At 36.9% G+C, this 21,226-nt stretch overlaps 1 protein-coding gene and 1 non-coding gene across 7 annotated transcripts in view; both read left to right on the top strand.

Moving 5' to 3' along the window:
- The window catches only part of LOC146002637 (uncharacterized), a 113,971-nt gene that overhangs the window by 45,916 nt on the left and 46,829 nt on the right, over nt 1–21,226 (top strand). The window lies entirely within an intron of this gene.
- TRNAH-GUG (transfer RNA histidin (anticodon GUG)) lies at nt 15,491–15,562 on the top strand. Its single transcript has one exon. It is a non-coding gene; the product is annotated as a tRNA-His (tRNA).

Genomic DNA, 21,226 nt, shown 5'->3' with positions numbered 1-21,226 from the left:
AATTTCTCTACATAAAGTTAGTTTATCTGTTTCATTTTTTCAACTAATGTGTCCACTAATTTGGACAATACTGTACTAATTTCAAACAGTAACTTATTTGTTACTGCGTTACAAGTAACTCCTTACTTCCAAACACTGACGACAACTACGAATAAAAAAAAACGGACGGAAACACAGGCAAGAGACGTCAACCCAAAGTGATGAGTAGACTCGAACAGACTCCTCGCTTCCGCCGGTGCACCCAATCAATAAATTATGAAGAAGAATCTGACGGGGAAATTCCCCATCTTGATTGCTTTTCAGCGTCGCAAATTAATTTACCTTCATCTGAACCTTATATGAACGGGGCACGTGTCGATAGCCATCTTTGAACGTCGCGCTGCGAGAATGAGCGGACGATTCAAGAACAGGCTGATCGTCCCTCATTAATCCATTGAACATATTGATCATCTCTGTGAAGGTGGAATAAAGGAGGCAGCGCACAAAAGATCATTTTACGTATAAGGAAGTTGAGTGAGGAAACTATTGTGTAAGTTGCTAGTTGACTGCTAATATACATAATTTCCTCCTTTAAAAGTGAATAATAATAATAATAATAATAATAAAATCGTCTTTATTGGAGCGGGCGTGTTTCGGCCTCGAAGGCCGCTCTTACAACAAATCCTTGTCTGGGTGATTAATACAAAGTAAAGTAAAAGTAAAGTACAAATGGAATATATGAACGTACCCTGATTACATGTAAGCTGGATGAACATCGAATACAAAAATACAAATTGAGTTAAAATAAGAAGAAAAAAAGGATTATATGTATAAACTAATGGACATATACTGGGTGATTTTTTTAACCTGAATCATTTGAATATCTTGAAAAAATCATCCTACAAAAAAAATTTTCAAATAAAAAGTTGATATTTTGGATGAGGAAGTTTAGTGGTGCAACAAAAGAACACCCCCTCCCTCTCTTGTAGGTGGAGCGGGGGGCAACTTTGAAATTTCAAATAGAAACCCCTATTCTTTATTACAGATTTGGATTTTACGGAAAAAAATACATAAGTTTTGTCTGAAACATTTTTTTTGATTCGTGATAGATGGCGCTATAATCGACAAATTTTCATTTCTTGAATGTTTACACTTTAAAACCAATGTATTTCATTTCGCAATTCATTTAAATTTAAAAAAAAAACATTTTTGTTCCAGGACTTGAAATTGTTGTAAAACAAATAAATTTATTTTGAAAATACAAAATCACTTGACAATTCTTAGCTCTAGATATCTCGATGGCTAGTAAACTACATTCACTTCTCAATTACATTAAGTGTTCAAAATGGTGACCTTCAACTTCAATACATTTATTGATTTCGAGCTTCGAATGAATGTACACAACTCAAAAGTACCTCTGGTTCAATTATGGCACAAGCGTTTTGGATTCGCTATCATATTTTCACGAGTAGTTGGCAATTCTCGATACACTTTATCTTTTAGGTAGCCCCACAAAAAGAAATCTGGTGAAGTAAGATCTGGTGATCTGGTAGGCCAATTTACAGGACCAGCTCTGCCGATCCATCGGCCATTGAAGTAACGGTCGAGTACTTCACGTGCTGCTCTCGAATAGTGCGGTGGACATCCATCCTGCTGAAACCACATGTTCTGTCTCAGTTCCAGGTTAAGATCTTAAAGTAATATTAGCAGTTCATTTTGAAGAATGTCGCGGTACTGTTGACCATTCAAATTTCCATCAATGAAGTAGGGACCGATGAGTTTGTCATCAACAATTCCACACCACACGTTTATAGTCCATGGACGCTGATGTTCAACTGGGCGCAGCCAGTGCGGATTTTCGACACTCCAGTAATGCATATTATGCCGATTGACCGTTCCATGGTTTGTAAAAGACGACTCATCAGAGAACAATACCAGACGAAAGAAATTTGGGTTTATTTGTATTTGTTCACGTGCCCACTGACAAAACGTCACTCGATTTTGAAAATCATTGCCATGAAGTTCTTGATGCAATGACACATGATATGGATGATATTTATGACGCTGTAAAATCTTCAAAACACTGGTCTGGGACAATCCGGAATTTTGAGCTACTTCTCGCGAGCTGACATGAGGATCATGGGCCACAGCAGCTAACACATTACTTTAATTTTCTTCTCCAGTAACTGTTCTTCGACGGGTCCTTTGTTTAGGTTTAACACTTCGTTCAGTAGTAAATTGATTGACTGTACGTTGAAACGAACCGAAAGAACGCACCCTGTCTGGAAAACGCTGAGCATAAACAATGACAGCTTGACGGAGATTCCTGCCAGATTCTCCATACACGAGAAACATTTCAATTTTCTCTTCTACAGTTAATACATCCATTGATATTAAAAAGTATCAACAGCTTAGTCAAATTAATCGCTCGGAGCATTGTTGTGATCTAAAAAACAATGAAAAACAAACAATGATTTAACAGGAAAAGTCTAAAAAGGAACTGTTTCTTGACATTGTTTTATTTTTTTATTTTATTTTTCTGTTGTGGCTTTGTTAAGCATCTTTAACACAACAATAAAAAAATTAAACAAATATCGAATCTAACTTTTAAATGTTGTAAATAGGCGAATTACCAGCTTAATGAAATCTCAAAAGATTTGTCAAGAATTAGTACTAAGTTCATGCACGAGAATGTTTTATTTTTTGAATTTAAATGAATTGCGAAATGAAATACATTGGTTTTAAAGTGTAAACATTCAAGAAATGAAAATTTGTCGATTATAGCGCCATCTATCACGAATCGAAAAAAATGTTTCAGACAAAACTTATGTATTTTTTTCCGTAAAATCCGAATCTGTAATAAAAAATAGGGGTTTCTATTTGAAATTTCAAAGTTGCCTCCCGCCCCACCTACAACAGGGGGAGGGGGTGTTATTTTGTTGCACCACTAAACTTCCCCCTCCAAACTATCAACTTTTTATTTGAAACATTTTTTTGTAGGATGATGTTTTTTCAAGATATTCAAATGATTCAGGTTAAAAAAATCACCCAGTGTATCTAATGTTCGTAGCTTTCATGTTTAGTACATATACATGTATAAAGTCAGCTGGAACAATGAATGAAACAGCAATAGCAATAATAATAATAAATTGAAAAGACAAAAGAAAAATTATGAAATTTAGAATACTAATAGTTAGGTATAACAATTTACATGAACAGAGTTGCCCATTATTACAATGGATATATATATTTATAACAGAAAAAGTGCTCGTGATTATGTACTTAGCTGCCTTGCTAGTAGATGATTTTTTAGTTTCTTTTTAAACTGCTTATGACACTGGATGGATGTTAGAGAGGTTGGAAGGGAATTCCATTCTTTGGTGGCACATACGGTGTACGATCTTCCGTAGGTTGTTGTATTATGAACTGGGACTGACAATAAATGTTCCCGTCTCGTTATATGTTTATGCCAGCTCGAATTTGTATTGTTTCTCAAAAAGATATCCAGGCTGTTTGCTGCTTAGTACTTTCTGTGTTAAAGTTAGTAACTGATATTTAGCGAAATTCTTTGTGTTAAGCAAATTCAAACGGTGTAAGTGTTTTGAAATGTGGTCCCTTTTTTTGAGCTTGTAAATGAATCTCATGCATGCATTCTGTAGTTTTTGTAGTTTATTAGTGTAACTATTTTTCCATCTTTAACTACCTTATCTTATGTCTATCTGTATAACTCTTGTCTCTCTCTGTCTCTTCTGCTCTCTTTTCCTTTCCCTCTGCCTTATCTTTCTTTCTCCCTCCCTCCCTCCCTCTCTCTCTCTCTCTCTTGTTCTCATTCCCTTTACATTTACATCTCCCTCTCTCTGTATCTGTCTCTCCCTATCTCTTTTCCCTCTCTGCCTTTCTTTCTCTATTCACACTCTCTCACACACTTCTCGCTCTCAAAGATATTAAACGCTGACCAAGGAAGTTTTTTAACGTAAAAAACAGTATGCACGTAACTTTTCGACCCTGTATCAGGGCCTTCTTCAGACTATGAAACAATTTCAAATGAAAAAATATTACAGAGTAGACTACATATCAGTGGCGCAACCCCGGGCGGCAGGAGGTGGCATTGCCCCCCCCCCCCCCAACCTTGGACGGAAATGAGTTCTAGGGGGGCAAACATTGATAGCCAAGTGTACCTGCAGGGGGCAATTACAGCCCACAAATTCAAATTTTATGCAAATCAAAATACTTCTCGCAAAATTTTCTTGCTCGCTTCGATAGCAATGCCTGCTATTCTTAGTCCTATTAAGTTCAGAATCGTAGCTAGGGGGCGGCGGGAGTCGGCCCTGGGCGCCAAACGATCAAAATGAAAATAAGTTGTAAAATTGATTGATTGATTTGTGGTTTTAAGTGCACTACACACAGAAAGGTTAATCGCGACTGGACCTACAGCTTAAAGTGGGATCTGAACCACTGTGCTATGTGCCTACATCGGGTATCGAACCCGGGACCCCTTGATCACAAGGCTACGATGTTTCCACTACACCATCGGGGAGGCACAAAAGTTGTAAACGAGAGAATGCACTGGCGTCCCGTGAAATTATTTGCGCCCTATTAAATCAATATTGATTTCAGTCTGCAAAAACTTTGATCCAAACATTTTCTTGCTCGCTTCGCTCGCAGTGTGTTGCTGTTATCTGTAATGCATTTGAAATCACCAGACATAGGAATAAGACTTGTCTTAAATGATTTTGTTTTAAATGCATTAACAATTGTTTTGAGGAAAGGGAGCATGCACATTGAGAAACAATTTATGTAATTTTTGCTGTAGGTTAATCGTGAGATGGATGAATTGGTTGCGTAATGTATTTAAATAATATATGTTGTATATAATATGTATTAAAGAAACACGTACACAATTTGTGTCCACGTCGCTCTTTGTTGCATTATATGAAACATATCGTCGATGTTTTCACGAACTGGCGAATATGTCAACTCCCCTGCATCACGAACCGGCGAATGTGCAAAATTTGACATTTTGAGTTTTGACGCTGTATATGTTGGAACAACTTGTACTTTGCTCTCACAAAGTTTGAAGTTTATATTAAATATTGCTTAGGAGATAAAGATGGACAACGTTTTGACGTATATGAAAACTAGTATTGTGATAATTTCACGAACCGACGAATATGAAATTCGCCGCTTCGTGGAGAAAAACATATCATTTTACGATCCATTCAGGATGTGTCAGTTCGACTACATTTTGCCTAACAGATGCCGCTGTAATAAAATGTTTTATATTTAATTTTTTCATAAGAAATATAACCCATTTGTAAGATATCAGAAAACATGTAAGGCACAGTTGTTTGTGTTTCTATTGGAACAATGTACAGTCTATAGTTTGAGACTTTCAATGAAATTGGCAATCATCTGGTTTACTTCTAGCAACTAAATTATTTCGAATGGTTTATAAAAGAAATACCATTTTTCTGTGTTATGTGGCTCGTTGAGTAATTATTCAGAAGATATGAATAAGGACGTGCTTGTGAAGTGGACTGATGGCAGTACTAACATCGTCAGAAGCCAAGAACTTACACTTCCCCATGGAATGAAGAAGTTGCAATATGGAGCGAAAGTACGTAAAAATGTGGTGGGATCCTGAGAAAATTTATTATGAAGGTGTTGTGATCGGGATGGAAGAAGATTCTGAAAGTGGTGATACAGGTGATGAACTTCCTCTGTCAGTGCCAAAGAAGAGCTCAGGTGGTGTGATCAATGACTCGAGTGCAGTAGTTAGTGACGTTGACAGTTCTTCAGAAACGTTAGCGGATGATGAGGACAAGGATCCTGATTTTCTTATATCTTCCAGTGATAATGAATCGTCCGTACATTCCTCACCGAGGAATGTTCACGCTGTATGTAGTTCCTTGCATTGTGAAGAATAAATATTTGCTGCATGCGTAACGTGTCAGGATTTAGTTTGTTACAATCACTTCATATTGGATTACGCCGAGCACAACAGACATGTTAGTGTACAAGAGAAAAACAACCCTCCGCGATCAAGCCACACAGATTTTAAAGTAGATGGTTCTCAAAAGGAGGATGTTACTCCAGTAAAGCGAAGGGTTTCCGAAAAGGAAAAAAGTAAGAAAAATGTAAAAGCCTGTCGTTCTTTGGGTTATGAGTATGTAAGTGAAAAGATTCATCAAGTTATTCCTTCTCGCAGATTGCTTCGTCCACAAGAGGATTGAAGTGCAACGATTTTGATGACAACACAAGAAAGGAAGTTAATAATGCGTATTATAATTTAGGAATTTCCCGACAACGAGAATGGTTGATTAAGTTCATCGCTTCCAATGCTCCTGAAAGGTCAACGAAGTCAGAAGACGAAAAGAGGAAGGAAAGAACGCTTCATTATTTTTTACCAGATGATATTAAGGTAAGACAAAGAGTATGTCGTAAAATGTTTCTTAACACACTTGCAATTGCTGAGAGACAAGTAAGGACAATTCTAATGAAGTTAAAGAACCAGTGCATGGTAGAAGAAGAAAAGAGAGGTTAACGTCAGACAACGTTAAAAGAAAGAGACGAAAAAAGGCGTACAGATATTAAAAAGCACATAAATATGTTCCCTAGGATGAAATCTCATTTTTGCCGCACAGATCAGTTTTTAAATGTATGGAGATAAATTTCGTTCTCCAAAAAAATATCTTTGTGGTTTGTGTGAGACGTACAACTCATTGAAATCAGCTAATTCTTTATCCAATCATTCTGACTTTATTGAAAAATATAACAGGCACATACAGGAAAAACAGAAGGTGAGGGAAATTAAAGGTGCGATGAAAGATACAGCTGTACAAAATCCACAGGAGGTCGTGGCTTCTTGCTTTGACATGGAGCAAGTCATAAATCTACCACAGAGCAAACGAACTGAACTGCATTACAAAAGAAAATTATCAGCCTATAATTTTACAATTTATGAATTAGCTAGTAAAAGCGGTCATTGCTACGTTTGGCACGAAGGATTAGCGAAAAGAGGTCCGAATGAAGTTGCAACAAACTTAAGGAAGTTTCTGCTGATGAAAGATGAACAAGGTGTAAAACAGGTAGCGTTCTTCGCCGATGGATGCGCATCTCAGAACAAATACAGTATCCTGCCTTCTATGTTCGTTTATTTTTTAACCAATGAAGCACAAAACATCAACACCATACATGTTTTCTTCTTCAAAAAACGAGTCACGGACAAAGCGAAGGTGATGCTATTCACAGTACAATTGAAAACGCACTTCGACGGAGTGAAGATATCTTCATCCCTGCCCAACTCATCCCGGTATCAGGATGGCAAGAAAGAAACAACCATATGCTGTTCATGAGTTGCATACTAAAGACGTCTTAGATTGGAAACAATATTCGCAGTACCTGCGTATCCTAAAAGTTAGAACAACAAATGAGGGTCAACCCGTGGACTGGACAAAAGTCATGCAAATTCAAGGGCGCAAGGGTTGTCCCAATATATTTATAAAACCATCGCATAACCTAAACACACACTCAAGTATATCACTTCCTAATCCACGCAGTGTTAAAGAGAACAATTTACAGCCAAGGGTTTATACTTCAAAGCCAAAACTGCCTATGAAAAAAATACCAGGACTTGCTGTCATTATGTCATGGAGTAATACCAGTAATTTCTCATCCTGATTATAAAGTCTTCTATGTCAGATTATCTCACTAATTGTACAACCATTTTGCGTATATTAACTTTATATTTGATAACAGACTAGTGTTGGTCAATGTACTATTACTATTTTGTTCCTTACATTTTAATTCCTGAATTTTATTATTATTGAAATTTATTTGCGGGTACGTCTAATTTCTCTGTTTCTCACTGTTACGTATTAAACTGTTATGGTGTATGTTATGATTAGTGTATTAAGGATTGGCCTAATATTTAACTCTGTATAAATATTAAATAAATAAGTTAAAAGGTTTAGCCTTGAACTGTAGAATTCGCAGTTTTAGTGAAAATTACAATAACGAATCAAGCTAAAAATATTCCATTTTTTTTCACGAACTGACGAATAGATTCAATGAAATCTTTTGTTAATTTATTGTTCATTAAAATTCTTTCTACGGTGTTCTTTCTCATGTGAACTACCTTCTCACACAGCATTTATTGTTATCTCAAAATATAGTTTAGCTCGAATATTTTTTTCAATGATTCGCAAGTAACGCAAAATTGGCTACTTTCAACTTCGTTTTTCTCAAAATCAATATTTTGCACATTCGCCGGTTCGTGATGCAGGGGAGTTGACACATTCGCCAGTTCGTGAAAACATCGACGATATATCGATTAAAGTTGTACATGTTAATGTAAAAAATAATTATATTTGGAATGCATTTATCAAGTATTTTCTGTCTTTCAGAAATAGTTTGTGTGCTTGTTTTCCATTATTAATGTGAAATTGAACATTTTGAAGAAATAATTCAAATAGTTTGTTCGAACACAAATGCATTAGCACCATCTTCTACGCTCTTTTTGCATAATTTACAAGGGTAGTAACGTCTTTGATACTACTACTACTACTACTACTACTACTACTACTACTACTACTACTACTACTACTAATAATAATAATAATAATAATAATAATAATAATAATAATAATAATAATATTGGTCCCGAGTTCGAATTTCGGCTTGGGCATGGATGTTTATGAGTTCCATTCATCAATTTCATCATATCATCACCCATCCTCGCAAATTAGCCAAAAGTGGCACAATAAGCGAAGTAAAATGAAGCAAATCAATAATAACAATATTGTTATAATAACAACATTATTATTATTATTAACATTATTATTGAAATTATTATTATTGGTACGTTTATCCTGGTACTTGCCCCCCCAAAACAAAAATTCGTGGTTGCTCCTCTGCTACATATACACACACTGATACTGTCATGCATTTTGTCTATATCATGTATCTTGTATGTATCAGCTGATAGAACAAAGTAACATACAGCAATGTACAATATATATATATATATATATATATATATATATACACACACACACACACACACACAATACACCCCCTGCACACACAGTCACACACACTTATCACTCTCTCTCTCTCTCTCTCTCCCTTATTCTCCATCTCTGTTCCCATGCATCTCTTACTTCTTACTCAAATACCTCCATCTCTCTTTATCTCACCCCTCTCACTCTTTATAAATATCTCCCCCACTCTATCTATCTATCTTTCTACAAGTATATGCCTTTTTAAACCTTGCCTCTAATGCCACAACCTTAATATATACACAAACTCTATACTTCAACCTTGTCCTTCTGCCACAAGAACAAAACTTTGAAATGTCATGTTCTTTTTTACTTTCGTTTCCAGTTTGTATAAATTTAAATGAACAATTGTGAAGGCGAAATGAGGAAAAATGAAAAAAAAAAAACGTGACAAAGAAGACGATCTTCCCCTATCAAGTTCTCCATTAACCTTCGTAATGTGCTTGCAAGACCTGGAACTTCTGTTACGTTACTCTTCAGGAATAACCATAAAAATGTAACTTTCATCAGACATCTCAGCATGAAAAGACGGAGGGGCGCTTTCTTAGAAACTTTTTACTAACGGAGTTGAACTTTGTTCGATATCTGGTCTTGGTTTTCAAAACCAGGGGAAAAACTCAGCGGGAATTCCTTGAATTTCAGGAATTATGCGTGAATTTTGGGCTGCGGGAATTATGCGGGAATTCTACGCCGCCTTGTAATCAAGATGTCTGGGATTCGGTACCCGCTGGAATTACATAGTGGTTCAGATCCCACTTTAAACTGTAGGTCCAGTCTTGATTAGCCATTTTGTGTATAAAGTGGACTTAAAAGCAACAATTAAATTATATATTTTTTATTGAGAAATTTTAACACCGAAAGTACCCCTGAGAGCATTGGTACGTACATGTACATTATAAAATACATCATGTTGACATCGCACATAATATATATATATATATATATACACACACAACCTATAGCTTCGAAGCAGTGGTGTATCATGTTTCACTTGGGAAGGATTCTAATTATAGCTCTCTACGGATTCGTCCACCTCATCCCCTCCCTCCCCTCTGTGCACTGGTTTAGCGTTTCACATCAGGTTTTCGAAAGAGGCAGCTTTCACCCCCCCCCCAATCAGTGGCACAGCAGAGTTTTTTATTTTTTTATTTTGAGGTACAAGAATCAACCTTCAAACGTACGCTCGCGCATAAGGGCTTATGCATGACATATATTATGTGTTGCATAAATTTATACAACAAATCTCCGAGTTCAACCCAGCCAATGTTTTCAAAAGTTGGCACCACTGTACATCAACGAGAATTTTAGAAACAGTGTATCTATGTATGAATGCGTGCATGTGTTCTCCAACACTTCGTGAACGGTAATTATCCACAGGCTCATATATGTACGCATGATGTGTGTGCTTGCATCAATTTGAATCGCATGAAAATAAATTACTTTCAAGTTACTATAAAGTCAAATATTAGTTTGCAAAACGTAATTACAGTTTGTATTCATAAACTTATCTCACGTAGTACCAGGATGGAATTTGGATCTTTTTAAAACTACAATTAATTTTAATGTGCATTCAAGCAACATCTTCAATTACTTGCCAAGTGATTTTTAATATTAGCTTTTATAAAAATGCAATTTATTAATAAGGAAATCATCGAAGTGCGATAATTTTCCTTGCTTTGAGATTCATAATCATATAACTTATTACGAAACTAAACAATTACACTTGAAGTGGGTTGAAAATTAATGGAAAGCAACTTATGAAATATTTCCACATGGTTTATCTTCAAAGCTCGTGGGTAGCAAATATGTTTCGAAACGCCTATGCTCGATCCGCTGACAGAGTAGATTAGAAAATTCTGGAAGAACAGAAGCTCATCACCTTTTTGCCGGAGGTTTTATGTTGCAGCTATACGTCACATTACGTGCTAAAATTTGAAACGCTTTATAGCCAATAGGCATATGCACGTACACGCATATTGCTTACAGTGTTGTAAACATATAAATCTCTGTAGTTTAGTTGCTTAGTGGCGTAATAAGAGCGACTTTTTCATATCTTTCAACGTACTGCAAATCATAGATATCTAATGGTTTTCTTTATTACTCTACTAATTTTTCTATACCTGTACCTGGTTTACTGTTTAAAAAAAGAGATTTAATCTGCTTTTGGTGAATGGTTTTGAGGTTTTTCTTTTTATAGTTTTTGTTCTAAGTTCACTTTATGCATAGATAGGTGAATCAGAGAATTTGTTTTATCAAAATTAGTTTTTTTAATGTTTTCTACTTTTGTTATTTTCTTAAAAGAAGTTGTCAGTGATTCATATTAAAAGTGAATGTATTCTTGTGAACCGTATCAGACTTCTGCTTCCTGTAGGTTCAAAGTCCACACGGAGCGGTGATTCTGTGGCAAATTGCAAAATAGCATCTGTTTCTTCGTGTGCAAATGCGGGCTTCTGTATTTATTGCCTCTCGTTACAAGCAGGAAGGCAACTGTTACCCATACCAAATGAATTTATTTGGCCACACTGAGAATGAAATGTTTTACATCCTTGTTCTGTTTAAAATATTGGTCGTGTACGGGTAGTACCTGGCTATTACTTTATCTGAAAATTTTTGCAAGGGCAAAGCATAAATTAGTTAAAAAGAAACACAGGAAGGTGACAAGAATATTTCTGTTTTGCTTTTGCGTCGCTGTGTGTTACTTTTGGCTAACTGTGATGATGATGAATGATGATTAAATGAAATTAATGGACACTCTTAGTCACAGAGGAACGCCCATGACCCGGCCGGGATTCGAAGAGAGAGAAGAAAATGGACAAGGAAGAAAGAGGGGAAATAGATAAAGAAAGTAGACTGAGGAAGTGAAAGACGATGAGAAATACAGAGAGGGACACTAAGATAGGGAGAGAAGAAGAAAAGAAATATACGTAGAAAGGGAGAAAGAGGGAGGATAAGAAAGATACAGAGATATGGAGAGAAGAAAAAGATAAATACATGGAGGGAAGAAAACGTAGAAACAGGGAGAGGGAAAGAAGAAAAAGGAATACAGAGAGGGGTATAAGATACAAACGGAGAGGGAGAGAAGAAAAATGTAATACATGGAGGGACGAAAAGATGAAGAGAACCGAAAGGAGAAATACAGATATGGGGAAGAGAAGAAGAAGATAAACACATAGAAAGAGAAAGTAAAATATAGAAACAAAGAGAGGGAGAAATGAAAAGAGAAATACAGAGAGGACGTGTATGTGTGCAAAAAGGAAGAGAAGAAAATGAGAAATACACAGAGTGAAGAGAAGATACAGATAAATACAGAGCGAGAGAGAAAGAGTGCGGAAAAGATAGAGAAGAAGAGAAGAAAAAGAGCAACACAGAGAGTGAGAAATATAGAGGAAAAGATAGGAACAGATAGAGAATAAAAGAGAAATACATAGAGGGAAAATGATGTACAGGAGAAATATAAGGAAAGAGAAAATAGATGTTGAAACAGAGAAGAAATGTGAGAAAGACAAAGAGAAGAAGGAAAGAAAGAAATCAGAACTAGAAGAGAGAAGAAAAGACAGAAGGTACATGGAAAGATAAAGAGAAAGAGGCAGAGGTAGCTTAACTCGGATGTTGGAGTTTTTCCAAGGATTGTCGAACAACACCGTCGATATTAATTAATCTTATTCCTCTAAGCAGAGCGATCAAGTTCTTCATAATGCTCCACTTCCCGTGTGCATATGCAGCAAACAACGAACTACGTCGCCTCGTTGCAATAGAGAGCACCTTTTATGACCCTACTCCACATCGCTTCAATACTCCCGTCTTCCCACCGTGTGCATTCAAAGCGGGCGAAACCCAATACCTTGTTATGAGAAAACCCATTATTAAGTCACGCCGAAAGACCCTTTTTCAAACACACGTTCGTCCCAACAGCATTTATGAGTCGAAACTCCACTTTTTTTATTCCTTCGGCAGAGCGAGAAAACGAATTTGCATGGTTAATCTTCAGCGTCTTTCCTTTTTTGAAAGGAAAAAAAACATCTCGTTTCACGCGTCTACTTTAATTGCTCACCGACTTACGAAGTTCAAAGAGCAGTTAATATTCGCACGACCCAATACTATCCCCTACCCCTTCCTTTTAGAGCACGAGGTACCTTAATAATCCAATATGTCTGTCGCCAAGGCGTAATTTTAAATAACGTGGGGCAGACGACCAGGTCCGTAGGCTAGGGGGGCTGATGCCTAGGGCGTCATTCAAAGCTTCCCCCCCCATAACAAAACAAAGTCAGGATATGAGACAGAGAAATTTACACTTGGCAGAGGTATAAGTGGCCGCGGTGGCTCAGTCGGTGGCGGCCCCTGTGGCGGAGTGGTTAGCACATCGCGCTACGACGCCAGGGGTCCCGGGTTCGATTCCCGGCTCGGCCATGGATGTTTGTGATTGTCTGTCCTGAAAAGTCTTGAAATTGAAATATGAATGAAATGATATGAGTGAATGAAGTGTGATGGGGGAAGCTTCCGCATAGGGGCTTTCCTTTTATTAAGAAAAAAAAAAAAAAAAAAAAGTCGGTAACTACCATGAGTCTGACTACCATGCTAAAGGTCCCGGGTTCGATCCCCGGCAGGTTCAAATCCGGGAACTTTTCTTACGTTGGAAGCAGCCCCGGCGCCCACCCAGCGTCGAATAACATGGGTACCTGGGGAAACCTGGGGGGTAAAGGCGGTCAGGGGCGTGGTGCTGATCACATCACTCCCACTCACGACCGGATCAAGAAAGTGTGGGGCGTTACCCGCACACCCCCTATACGCCTTCAGGGCGTGGTGCTAAGCACAGGGGAACACTTTACCTTTTTACCTTTAGAGGTATAATCTGGTAACACTGCCGGAGTTTCCTGTTTCACAAAGTAATAATACGTTTTTAAATATGTTCTTCAGGCACTAAGATAGAATTGAAATATCCTTAAAATATGCTAAACTATTTTAAATCAGAAATGCAAACTACGAACCTATATTATTTTTAATGAGTTATCTTTGTATTCACATTCTAAAATTTATAGGATATTAATGTCACAAGTCGTGTAACAAGAAGAAAACATAGAGAAACGTAATAAAAGCCAATACTTGGTGGCTAGGGAGGGGGAGGAGGCAAAACCACAAAACTACCTGGGTACCAGAATATCTAGCCACGGGGTTGTTGACAACAGGGCTATTTTTCTTTTATTTATTTGAACGTTCAGATTTGTATTACCGAAAAACATCAGATGTATGCATGCATTTATGGTTAAAGTTGAACAAAATATAACCTAAAAATATAAAGTGGAATTATTGTTGAAACTTACAAAACAGTAAAGTGTCGTTTTAAACATATTGTTGGCCCTATAAAGAGGTAAAACATGTCCCGCTTTAATAATTCTTGTTCGAAAAAGGAAAATGCAAACGCCCTTAACTTAATCGTAAAGCATTTATAAGAAAGGGAGATAAAATACAAAGTTCCTCATAATTATTGCCACAAGCATCCCTCATTGACCGATTATTCTCTCATTTTCGGCATATACTTGATACATTGTTTTGCATTTCGTTTACTTGATCTTAGCATATTCATGCAGCTTATGCGTATAACAAGTGAATAATCATGATTGTTCAAATTCAATTAAAAAAATCTGCGTGTTCAGCCTGAGGCTGTTCTGCCAGCTAACCCGAGTCTTGGAATATATTTAAACTTACATTCTTAACATGTGATTACAGTATTAATACAGAATAATAAAAAAATATAGAATATACGATTTAGCTGCAGAGTACTTCTTTTGCATAAATAATTGCTATACACAGGGTTTTCTTTTTCGGGAAGAAAAGTTCCAGCACTCTTATTGTGTTCACCGTAAGAACTACTCAAAATATTGATGCATTTAACACACACACACACACACATTTATTTCGTTAAAGTAAAACGTTTTCAATTTTATTCTCATCTATAAAAGGTCATACCTTTTCGTACGACTAGAAAAATCTACTGGTTATGCAAATTATATAAATAAATTAAAATCCTGAAAGTTGAAAGACAAGTAGATAAAAATTATCAAGAAGGGAAAATAAAAATCACAAAATGGGCATTCAGATTACGTCATATGCTTGAATACAGTATGCTCTGCTAGAAGGAAAAATCTGCACTTCCTTTTGAAAAATACTTTTTTTTGGCATTCTATCAAATTATTTATATTGCTGTGTATTTTCTAAAACAATGAACGTCGAGATCAGGAAAAAGGGCAGAATAGCGCCTATAGAATTGCCTGCTAAACAATAAAAAAAAAAATAGGCATAACACCATCTTGCAGCCATATACCTATTCCTTCGTGCTCCAATTTCACGCTCCGCCTGAGTCAGCAGTCTGACTTCGCTGATAGTCATCGTCTGGAATGCAGGAGTGCCTGACTCGTGAAGATCCAAGAAAAATGCTTTAAATCGCTGTCCAAGTGGCCGTGATCGTCTAGTGGTTAGGACATTGCGTTGTGGCCGCAATAACCCAGGTTCGAATCCTGGTCACGGCAGTATATATTTTTTTCTTTTTTCGTCCCGTTAACACATTTTTATTATTGTACTTTACGAAATTCTTGAGCACACCAATGAACTTTTTTTTAAAACATACGACATGTTTGGATGAAATTGAAGTTGGCAACACTGGCTCATGAACTGTGCATTAAAAAAATATATCTTGGCAGCTGGTAAAGAAGGCAATATATTTGTGATTTAGATTGGACGTACGTGCTCAAAATTTCTCTCTGAAAACTACCGGCCGATCTTTCTTTGACACTATTAGTCTATTATGCAGCATTAATATAATCACTATGCTCATCAATACATTTAACTGCGAAAATTAAATTAACAGAATTATTGCTCTAAATATTATTGACAAAATCTTTAAGCCAAAAATGTCTTCTTAACATATAACCTCTGTGTTTTTATTCGGTTGTGTACATTATAACCCTATAGCGCTACAGCCCAATATTGGGCCCTTTCTTACCTACCGACTGCTGGCCTCCCTCCCACGCGGGCCATCAGGGGGCATGGAGATCTGCAGCCAGACTAGGGGAACGGGTGGTCGGCCCGACCAACCCCCAGCCGCTCGCGACCGGATTACGCTCACTCACTCGGAGCTTCCCAATTTCCTCACGATGGGTTGCAACCGCCCCTATACACAGGCCGATAATTCCCGGAGACTGAACCCGGGATCGAACCCGCAGCCGCCATCCAAAGCAAGGTGCCTTAGACCGCAGGGCCACGGAGGAGGACTTTGTACATTATGCTTATTACCATTACTATTAGAACTAGCATTTGTTTTGGTAAAATAATAGTGTAATAACTTGCTTACACCAGTCTGATTATGTCTATCGTAATTGTTCACATGCTTGCTATCTTGATTGCGATTAATAAAGAATTACGTTTTAATTCTCTGAAGTATCCATAGCTGTTTTCCCAAGCTTTATTTAAAGTTAGGTTTCGTAGGCTAAGAAATTAATATTTAATCTAATCGAATTCAAACATGTAACAAACGCATCACGACAACGACTTTACAGTATATCGATCCCAACTCACATTCTGCAGGAAGTTTTTTCACTCCAAAGCTCAAAATCATTGCCTGACTGAAATTGTTTCTGCCGTAGTGAGAAAATTCGATGGCTTTTACGCACATATTTAGAGCTAAAAGGTTTCGCTAAAGTGTTCGGTGCGAGATAAGATTATACAATTTTGTATAAGGTTTAGATCCAGTTGATGAAAGAGGAACATTTAGAAAATGAAGAACAGCGACAGTCACTATATTCAGGGCCGACCCTACGGAGGGGCAACTCATGCACTGGCCCGAGGCCCCACGCTTCAGGTGGCTCCGCATCAGATAGAAATAATGGTTTGTGTGCGATTTATTACGAGTTTATAGTACGCTATTGCTTATTAAGCAAGTCATTTAATTTTTATTGATTTCATGGATCGTTTTGATCCACTGAAAAATATCGAGTATTATTACTGAAATCATATTCAAAACAAGGTGCTATATAGAAATCGTGTTCAATTTTTCAATCAAAAATAGTTAACATAGTTTAATTATAGAATTAAATAATGAAGTGAAAATATTACTTTATGTGAAAAATATGTAAATTCACCACTACAGTGTCAAAATTCAATAAAAAGTAAAAAATAGAGAGAGAGAGAGAGAGAGAGAGAACTGTGATAGAGAACATTTTGGATATGATTAAAAGTTGCTTTGATAATTCTCTAATAAATTAAATGAACGTTACACCAGTGGCACTTCGGAAATAAAAGAGACACCAATTTGGAAATTTTTATTAGCCTCCCATAATTCTTGGTATTAACCTTCAGGATATATTACTTAGTGTTGTTAGATAATAGAACGATATATATAAATTAATTGTTTATTAATTGTAATAATGTTTAAATTGTGATCATATAAGATGCCTCTACGTACTTCAGGCTAAGGAACAAAAACTCTGATTTTTTTTGTCTGAATTATTTTTTGTTATGGACCCCGCGTATATTGTATGCACCAGGCCCCGCACTCACCTAGGGGCGATACAATCCAGACTTGATTCAGTAACGCAGAGTTCTTGACCACGACACCTTAGTAATTGCTTTTAGTTTATTATTAGCCTACTTATCTTATATTAGCTGGTATGGCATAATAGGTAAATAAAGGCGTCCAAATATAAGAGTTGTATTAATCTTGATAAAAAACTTACTGCTAATAATCTTGTTCAAGAGTAACAACAGAGTTGATTATATATCCATAAATACATAAACCCATTTCTCACCACTTCTTTGGTTCTACCTATCACAATTAGGTATATACGTCCTCCCTCCACCATGGATAAATTATAACAAAGGAAACAGGGAACTCAGAACGTTGGTTGTGTATTAAGTAACCTCGATATATTAGACTTTCACTTGTTAAGTGATATTAGAAGCAAAACATATAATTCAAGCCTTATGCGATGTAATAGAAAAGAGACACAATGGTCGTGATTGCTACGGCTTCATTTCCCGAGATTGCTTTAATAATCTGCTTCTGGAGATAATGGGATTGCCGGCGCATTACATGATGAATCAGCTACGCCCCTGTTTCGTTGTAAATCGTGACGTAATGGCCGTGGGAGCAAATAGCTTGCGAAACGTATTTATCAAGAATTCATGACGTAATAGTGTAAGTGGCCTCCCCCATGGCGCAGTGGTAGCGTAATCAAGGGGTCCCGGGTTCGATACCCGGTGGAGGCACAAGTGGTTCGGATCCCACTTTAAACTGTAGGTCCAGTCCCGATTAGCCTTACTGTGCATAAAGTGGACTTAAAACAACAACTCAAACCAAAACCAATAGTGTAAGTAATGGCATGTGATGATATACAGATGGACTATGTCGGAAATTAGATATTGCTATGCCATTTACGAAACTGCATTATATTTTTTTTCGTGTCATGGTATTGGCGATATATTGTCTGCACAATGCGGAGCGGTTATCGCATCCCTCTACGATGTCAGGGGTCCTGGATTCGAATCCCGTCCTAGGTATGGGTGTTCTTTGTGAGTGTCCCTTCATCAACTTCATCATATCATCACTAATCCTCATCTTCGCGAATAATGAAAAGTGACAGAAAAGCGACGTAAAAGAAACTAAATCCATAAACGTTGTCTACGTATACAATATAGTCTGCATTGTGTTACGTTCCCCGGTTTAGTCTCAATTTATCTACTTACTTTGGTAACACTTTACTATACCGGAGACGGATTTCTTCAAATTTACAGGAGAAAGTACTTACTCCAATCATTTTCTGTAGTGTTGTTGATGTTCGGGAATGTAGTTTTGATCCATTTTAATGCGAAAGCATGTGGTTTTCTACGAAAATCTATTTCCGATGCGCTATTGCTGCTGCCGCCATGATGTTGTCCGTATATGCTAAATTGAACGAAAGGAGTGCTAATGGAACCTAACCTAACCTAGTAGGCATACCTCGTCCCCGTGATGGTTCGTGGGGATATCGTGAATTTTTGGGCTAACGTCAATGGTTTTTGGAGCTACCCGTGGATGGTTTGTGGGAAATAAGGAACAACAGTAAGTACTCGTTAATGTAAGAAATATACATTATTTTCGTTATAAATTCATTATTTCACCTAAAGAAATGTTCCGCAATGCAGAAGAGTACGTTAGCAATGTAAAAAATTGCGAAATAAATCATTGATAGGTGTCTCCGGTATAGTAAAGTAGTACCCTTACTTTTATTCCTCCAAGGCGAGCATGAGACTTATCAGCCTACTTTGAAGCCCTCAAGTTGTGGGAAATCAGATAAGGATATGTTTACGTAAACCTTACCAACTCTCGCACACAAAAAATATATTTAGATGTCAGTTAAGGTTAATATATTACACTTGCACTCGCAATTAAACTCCTTATTACAAACAAAATTGTATTAAGATCATAATTGTTCTTGATACACAAATTAACACATTCACATTTCCAAAATCACTTCCATTATCCCCCAACATCCATAATATCAAGGTTATTAGAAGCATAATATCTCTCACCTCACAACCCACAATCAAATGTTTTAAGGTTAGTCCATAACCATAACAGACTACCCAATTGAACAAAACAAATTACGTCATCATAGACAATTAGCATATTAAACACTTAAAATGATACAATAAGTGGGTGCGTATCAATTGTCTACGTATAGATGTAAATTGCCATTGCATACATGTAGACGCACACGACTGGAGTACACGGAAGAAATTAATGAGAATGTAGTGAAATGTTTTTTGCTTCTTCAGGATATGCTCAATTTCAACTCTTGGAGCTTATACTCTACCGATAACTTCATCTTCTCGTGTCCAATACGTTAAGTTACATTTCGTGCATTCTAATAACGGAGTTGGCAAAACCAACAGGTTACTGTGTAACGTATACAAGTCTTGAATTAACAGTTAAGACCATTGCTAACTGGAAATTTGCAAGTTTTCTGTGAAAGTTATCGACGCAACATCGCACATAATGCGGATGTGGCGTGACACGCAACTTTCCCTATCAGTGTAATTATCCTCACGTGTTAAGGGGTACCTATCACCAATGTGTAGGTGCGCTAGGGAATACTAGTTCTCCACCTCCACCACTGTAAATACTTCCTCCGCAAATGAACACCATCTTGAAAAAAGAACGACAATAAATTACTCGTTCTCTGATGTGAGTTACTTTCCAGTTGTTAACAGTGATCCTGTCGTTGAGTTCAGAAACAACTCCGAGAGCAGTGACTTCCGTTCGCCATTTTGTGTCGTGGAAGTGACAGCGTAAGACCCGCTTTAGACGAAATGGTTTTTCTTAACATTTCTGCTACGATCGAAATTCTGCCGCGTAAAGAGGAGAAATCTTATAGCGCTTTCATGCCATAGTATAATTCATAGCATATTTCACAGATAGAATCGGTCCTATATTTTTTAGAATCTTGCGTATAGGGTAACCAATCTGTAGCGCGCTCTACGTCACAAGTGCAAATGTAATGACGGCAGAGTTGGATTTAAACAATGTACGTGTATCACGTCACATTTTAAAAAGTCAATAAGTATTCAACTAAGAGAGAAAAACGGCTTCTATGAAACGGGTTTCTCACTTAGAAATTTAGTATAAATAAATATTATTACCGTTATTGAACAATATTATAACGTTATTAAACAATAATATTATCTTTAAAGAATAAAGTATTTTCAAACCGACGAAAGTTCCATGGAACTACGGCGGGTTTACAGTATTTCCTATGTAATTGAACTATCTCACTTCGTTCTCCACAAAATAACTTATTATGATGACTCACGCATTTTACATCTATGTGGTTGCAGAATTAATTGGTCACACATTGAAAATGAATAAATTATGTGTAGTTGTTTTGAATCTGCTGTACGAAATCATGTTTTATGCAAATTAGTCAACCAAAAAGAAGGAAAATAAAGGGGGAGGGGAACAGAGAACTTTTGTGCCACGGAAGCTGGAATTCTTATAATAGAGTGATTTTCTGTGAATCCGGACACACACTATATACGTTCCTGTTTAGTACCCATCAATACAATAAAACAGTTAGGTGGAATGAGGTTTTTCTTCCTCCGACTGAACTTTCTTCAAGCATTTTATCCCCCTTAATCAGAGGGTCTGCGTTCACAAATTA

The sequence above is a fragment of the Lepisma saccharinum genome, chromosome 1, assembly GCF_977018435.1.
Source record: "Lepisma saccharinum chromosome 1, izLepSacc3.1, whole genome shotgun sequence".
NCBI lineage: Eukaryota > Metazoa > Arthropoda > Insecta > Zygentoma > Lepismatidae > Lepisma > Lepisma saccharinum.
Note: the sequence above shows the minus strand (reverse complement) of the source record. Positions and strands in the feature narration are given on the sequence as shown.